Genomic DNA, 7,205 nt, shown 5'->3' with positions numbered 1-7,205 from the left:
TCCCGCTGCCCTAAAGGATGGCACAAAGGAGCGTGGCCACGGGGCACCCAGCACCAGTGAGCCATTGCCATTGGCCAAGTCTGGGAACTGGCCCAGACCAGCAGTGTGACCCCTTGGGGAGCAGGACGGACAGCACCCTGGGACCAGGACAGGAAGGGTGGGCGCCCATGGCACACACAGGTGTGCACAGGTGTGCAGAGAGCAGCTGCCCCTGAGCAGGCCCACAGTGAGGATCGGCGCTCCGTCCCCCAAGTCCCTCACCCGGTGGTCTCTCTGGCATGTGGGCATGCGTGGAGCCCGAGTAACAGAGCCCAAGCCTTGCTGTGATCCCTGGCCACACAGAGCTCAGGGCTCCTGCATTAGCTGGGCCCGGGGCGGGGTGGGCGGTGTCACTGGCCCGAAGGGGTCTTGGGCGGGCTCAGCCCAGCTGGGGCTGCAGTGTCTGGCTGGGCCATGGTGCCCAACAGCACCCCATGGGCATTGTGACCAGGAGGCCGCTCCTCCACGGGAAGAGGGAAGGGCTTCCAGAGTCCAGGATGTGATCCTGCTGCCAGGAGCAGCCCGGACGCCAGGGCACAGGGTCCCAGAGGCCCCGCAGGTGCAGCTGGCTGGAAAGTGGGATTGCCAAGCAGACATGCAGAATCAAGTGGCCTGGGGCAAGCGGCCATTTTGGAGGATGGATCTCGCGCTTCAGTCATCGTAGCTTTAAGTGGTTCTCTTGGCTTTAACAGTCTATTCGTCAGATGTTTACGTGCCGGCTCCACGCAGGATCGGGGTAGCTGCCGCGGGGGTCGCAGAGGGAGCGAGAGCTGGTCCCTGGGTGGACCAATGGTCGGGAGGGGTCAGGATGGGCCTGGCGGTGCTGAACCACAGCCTCACCAGGCTGCAGGCTCCAGTCATGCCTACTCACAGAAATGTCCAGGGTCTACTGCCCCACGAGACCCCCGCCTCTCAAAGGGGAGCTCAGGCACGCTCAGCAGTTGTAGTGAATGACAGCCCCCAGCCCATACCTGGCCCACCCAGCCCTGTCTCCCCGCGATGGGGTGCCCCAGCCTGTCAGCTCCAGGCGTCCCCAGCTCACCACCTCCTGGGACACACACCCCCCAGAGTGTATCCCATCCCCCTTCCCTCCCCTTCCCTCTCCACCACCACATAGAGCCCCGCACCCCAAGTCCAGGTTGAGATAGCGAGGGGCCTGCTCACCGCTGTGCAGGCCAGCCTGCCGGGGTCCCAATCCGGGGCATGACTCCCCTGGGAAGACTTCAAGGGAGGCTCATCTTTGGGGGTCTGTGGCACCCAGTCTCCCAAAGGGCTTCGCCCAGGCTTCGGGGGTCTGGTGGTGGACTTCTCCCCGCTGCCAGCTCCTGCCCAGGCCCCTCGGGCTCTGCGGGGAAACCCTGGCCTAACCCAGGGAAATGGTCCATCCCCGAAAGGAGGGCCCAGGGACGGGCTGTGGGGTGGCCTTGAGCTGCGCCAAGGAGACAGTGGGGAAGGAATGTGATCCTCACAGACCAGAGGAGCTGACTGTCCTCGACTGCAAAATGCCCAACAAGGGAGCACGGAAAGGAGACAGGAGCCACGGTGACCCGGGCTGAGTGAGACCAGACTGAGAGGTGTGGGAGCATGGAGAGAAGGATGAGGGGGAGAGAGATGGAGAGACACAGAGAGACCGGGGGGTGGAGACCAGGACACACCGGCGGTGCTCAGCGCGGGAGGGACACAGGGCCCTGGACCCGCCCAGCACACCTGGGCCGCCCCAGGCTCAGGGCCCCTTGGGGAGCCTGTGGCCTCTGGCCTGGTTGGCGAGTGGGATGGACCGTGCCTTCCCCCAAGCCTCGGCCTCGGTATCATGTGTCACCTCTGGAAGCAAGGCTGAGACCAGATGCCAGCACACGTAGGCACACGCACACATGGGCACACATGCCTGCCACAGGCACTCTAACAAACACCTTCTGGAAAGATTCCCTGAAAGGCACCCAAGGACGCACCCACCACAGGTCAGGCCAGGGCCCAGGCTCTCGCCCTGAGGCACTGGTCTGCACGATGGATCGGCCCCTGCTGCCTCGCATTCTGAACATCTGTTCAGCCCTCACCAACGAAGTGTGTTCTGCGGTCTCTGGTGCCCAGAAAACTTGGATGAGGACTTCAGGAGGATTGAGGCCACTCACAGGAAGAGGGACTTGGGAGTCAGGGCACCTCTGAGGCTTGGGGCCCACGGTCGTGGGCAGCATTGCTTTCAGATGGAGACCAGGAATGTCCGCACTGGGGGTTCAGGACATCAGGGAAGGGACCTTGTCCTCCCCCAGGAGTGTAATGGATGCTTGAGCGCCCTTGGCTCCACTCCAGGGTCACAGAGCCTCTGGCTGGCGGGGTTGTGTCAGGACAGGAGCAGACAAGCTGAGACATGTCAGCCAAGGTGGGTGCCGGGCTGTTGGGAACAGAGGTCTCTTTGAAGGTGCACGTGGCCCAGGGGGAGGTGGGGGAGTCATCGCCCCTTGGCTTTGGCCCGTGGATGACAGGCTATAACAGGCGGAGGTCTGAGCTATGCACTGAGGTGGGACTTGCCCTGCCCACCCCTGCCTCTCACCCAGACCCCGCCTGGTGCAGAAGTCCTAAGAGTCACATGGTATTGCACGGGGTACAGGAATATGCAGGGAGGATGTGGCCACATCCAGCCATGGAGGGGACGCTGACTCTTGTGGCCAAACTCAAGAGATCCCCATGGAACCTGCATAGTGAGTGTGTAGAAGACTTAAGTCCCATTATGAGCAATTTTGATACTATTTTTTATATAGAGTGCAGTATGCATAGCGAGAATAGACATTTTTTCCCCACAATCCCATGGAAAAGTTTAAAAGATGACCCGAAATCAAGGTGCAAATCAAAGCTCAAACCAATTTCAAAAAACGGAAACTCGTTTCAGCCAGATTCTCAGATCTTAGCTTCATAAAACTAATATTCATAAATATGAATGATATCAAAAAAGCAATCACATCTGACCGGTTGAAAATTTTCAATTGTTCTTCCACGTGAGCCACAGGTCGAAGAGGAAATCAGGCTTCTGTGGCTAGACACCCATCACCAACGTGGTTGGGGCCCGGACAAAGGGCCCCAGGAGAATTCCCTGTTAGAGCATGTTCATCGTTTCCTGGCTGTACTATTAAAGTTAAAGAAACATAGCAGTTAACTCAGAAGCTAGAACAAAAACGGAACAAAATGAACAAAAGAAAGTAAAAAAAGAATGAAATATGGTGAAAAACAGAAATTCATTAACTGGAAAGCAAATAAAACTTGATTTTTTAAAAATCCAAAATAGAGTTCCTCAAAAAATTAAAATAACATGGCATAAGGAATGCTTGTCAAATGCTTGTCAATTTGACCAAGAAACACAGTAAAAACAAATGTTCCCATTGGGTTGGAGGACGGTGCTCACAGTTGGGGGTCCGTGCACAGCTCCTCCCCCTGAGTGTGACAACTGAGGGAGACCACGATGTCTGGCAAAACCTCAGTCTGCAGAGACACTGCCTCTTCATTTAATGCAGTTCTGCTCCAAATCTCAGGAGGAGCGGTCTGTTTTATGAAACTTGGCAAACAAAATTTAAGTTCATTTCTAAGACTAAATAAGATAAAATAGCCAAGGAAACTCCAAGGAGAAAGGCCCTTCATAACTCACTTCCACATGGCAGTGGTGTCAGCAATGGATCCAGCCCATGGAGGGAGCGGGCGAGGACCCCTGGCTGCTGCTCAGGTAGGGGTCCCCAGAGCCAGGCCCATGTACCCCTTGGGGCACACCGGGAGGTGGGAGGCCCCAAACCAGGCGGGTGGCTCAGACCAGCAGGAGGCATCCCCGGGGCCAGGTGGGCAGGAGGGCAACTGGGGGACACTGTCAGAATGCTGGGGAGACGGGGACAGGGAAGGCAGCGAGGTGGGGCCAGGCACCGCTCAGTGTTCTGCCCCGACCACTCGTGGCCACCCCTGGAAATCCGAGTGCATCAGCCTGGGTTCTGGGGAGAGATCGACCCCAAAGTGCAGGAGAGATTTGGGGGTCTGTGGCCTGGGAGGGCGGCCCTGGGGCTGAGAAGGGGCGGGGGGGGATGGTCTCCATGGGAGATGCGTGTAAGTCACATGGAGTGCACCTGACCTTCCCCCCAACGCACCTCAAGGCTCCAAGGGCACCGGGACTGACCTGCGGCCTAGGGCCGGGCTGCCAGCGCCCCGTCGACTTGGCAGCCTGTGCTCCTGGCTGGGGAGGGTCCAGGCAGTAGCCGTCCCCATCACCCATGGCTGCTCCTGGCATCAGCATCAGTTCCCTCGGACCCCCTTTCTCACTAACCTCTTCTCCCGATGCCTGTTCCCCTGTCCAAACAAGCTGGGGCTGGAACCCCAGGAGATGAGGGAGCGAGATGGGGGTCCCACGACCTTTCACCCACTTAGGGCAGTGCAGGGTTTAAAGAATCAAGTTTATTAAGGTGCAATTCACATGCAATAAGTTGCAGTGAAATAAATTGAAGTATGCAGTTCAATGTGTTCTGACAGTACCCAGCCCACCTCTATACCCACCCGGATACAGAGCATGTCCATCCACCCAGAGAGCCCACAGCCCCTTCCCAGCCACAGGCAAACGCTGAGCTGCTTCCCTCAGGACAGGGTTTTAAGGGCAGAGGGTTTAATCAGGGTGGGCTGTGCACTCAGCAGTGCTTCTAGGATTCACTCAACTGTTCTTTCCTTGTTATTCTGAGTAGTTTTCATTATATGGATCCGCCTCACGTGTTCATCCTTCATTCCTTGATGGACGTTTGGGTTGTTGCCAGTTTTAAGGGTTATAGATAAAAATGCTACAAACATCTGTGCACGAGTTTTTCTGGTGAATGTATGTTTTCACCCCATCTGAGTAGATGCTTAGGAGTGGACTGGACAAACGCAGTCCTCTTTCTCACTGTTGAGCGCCGTGCCCTGGACGTGGCAGCCCACAGAAATCCCAGGCTGGAGGGTGCTGCTGGCGCACAGGACAAAGACGGAGAGCAGGCAAATACTCTTCTTATGTCTGAACGCAGATTCCCTCACACAGGTGCAGAGAGATATAATCACAGAGATGTTTTAAAATGCAAAACTTACAGCCCCCCAGCCATGTGGATGAAAGGTTCTTGGTGCTGCAGCCAGGAGTCAGTGCTGTGCCTCTGAGGTGGGAGAGCCAACTTCAGGACACTGGTCCACAAGAGACCTACCAGCTCCATGTAATATCAAATGGCGAAAATCTCCCAGAGATCTCCATCTCAACACCAACACCCAGCTTCACTCAACGACCAGCAAGCTACAGTGCTGGACACCCTATGCCAAACAACTAGCAAGACAGGAACACAACCCCACCCATTAGCAGAGAGGCTGCCTAAAATCATAATAAGGCCACAAACACCCCAAAACACACCACCAGACGTGGACCTGCCCACCAGAAAGACAAGATCCAGCCTCATCCACCAGAACACAGGCACTAGTCCCCTCCACCAGGAAGCCTACACAACCCACTGAACCAACTTTAGCCACTGGGGACAGACACCCAAAACAATGGGAACTATGAACCTGCAGCCTGCAAAAAGGAGACTCCAAACACAGTAAGATAAGCAAAATGAGAAGACACAAAAGCACACAGCAGATGAAGGAGCAAGATAAAAACCCACCAGACCTAACAAATGAAGAGGAAATAGGAAGTCTACCTGAAAAAGAATTCAGAATAATGATAGTAAAGATGATCCAAAATCTTGGAAATAGAATGGACAAAATGCAAGAAACATTTAACAAGGACCTAGAAGAACTAAACAAACAAACAATGACGAACAACACAATAAATGAAATTACAAATTCTCCAGAAGGAATCAATAGCAGAATAACTGAGGCAGAAGAATGGACAAGTGACCTGGAAGATAAAATAGTGGAAATAACTACTGCAGAGCAGAATAAAGAAAAAAGAATGAAAAGAACTGAAGACAGTCTCAGAGACCTCTGGGAAAACATTAAATGCACCAACATTCAAATTATAGGGGTTCCAGAAGAAGAAGAGAAAAAGAAAGGGACTGAGAAAATATTTGAAGAGATTATAGTTGAAAACTTCCCTAATATGGGAAAGGAAATAGTTAATCAAGTCCAGGAAGCACAGAGAGTCCCATACAGGATAAATCCAAGGAGAAACATGCCAAGACACATATTAATCAAACTGTCAAAAATTAAACACAAAGAAAACATGTTAAGAGCAGCAAGGGGAAAACAAAAAATAACACACAAAGGAATCCCTATGAGGTTAACAGCTGATCTTTCAGCAGAAACTCTGCAAGCCAGAAGGGACTGGCAGGACGTATTTAAAGTGATGAAGGAGAAAAACCTACAACCAAGATTACTCTACCCAGCAAGGATCTCATTCAGATTTGATGAAGAAATTAAAACCTTTACAGACAAGCAAAAGCTGAGAGAGTTCAGCACCACCAAACCAGCTTTACAACAAATGCTAAAGGAGCTTCTCTAGGCAAGAAACACAAGAGAAGGAAAAGACCTACAATAGCAAACCCAAAACAATTAAGAAAATGGGAATAGGAACATACATATTGATGATTACCTTAAATGTAAATGGATTAAATGCTCCCACCAAAAGACACAGACTGGCTGAGTGGATACAAAAACAAGACCCATATATATGCTGTCTGCAAGAGACCCACTTCAGACTTAGGGACACATACAGACTGAAAGTGAGGGGATGGAAAAAGATATTCCATGCAAATGGAAATCAAAAGAAAGCTGAAGTAGCAATTCTCATATCAGACAAAATAGACTTTAAAATAAAGACTATTAGAAGAGACAAAGAAGGACACTACATAATGGTCAAGGGATCAATCCAAGAAGAAGATATAACAATTGTAAACATAGGAGCACCTCAATACATAAGGCAAATGCTAACAGCCATAAAAGGGGAAATCGACAGTAACACATTCATAGTAGGGGACTTTAACACCCCACTTTCACCAATGGACAGATCACCCAAAATGAAAACAAATTAGGAAACGCAAGCTTTAATGATACATTAAACAAGATGGACTTAATTGATATTTATAGGACATTCCATCCAAAAACAACAGAATACACATTTTTCTCAAGTGCTCATGGAACTTTCTCCAAGATAGATCATATCTTGGGTCACAAATCAAGCCTTGGTAAATTTA

This window comes from Aethalodelphis obliquidens, unplaced genomic scaffold (genome assembly GCF_003676395.1).
Source record: "Aethalodelphis obliquidens isolate GAN/ISIS:26980383/991018 unplaced genomic scaffold, ASM367639v1 scaffold1, whole genome shotgun sequence".
NCBI lineage: Eukaryota > Metazoa > Chordata > Mammalia > Artiodactyla > Delphinidae > Aethalodelphis > Aethalodelphis obliquidens.
The sequence above is the reverse complement of the archived record's forward strand: the minus strand, read 5'-3'. Positions refer to the sequence as shown.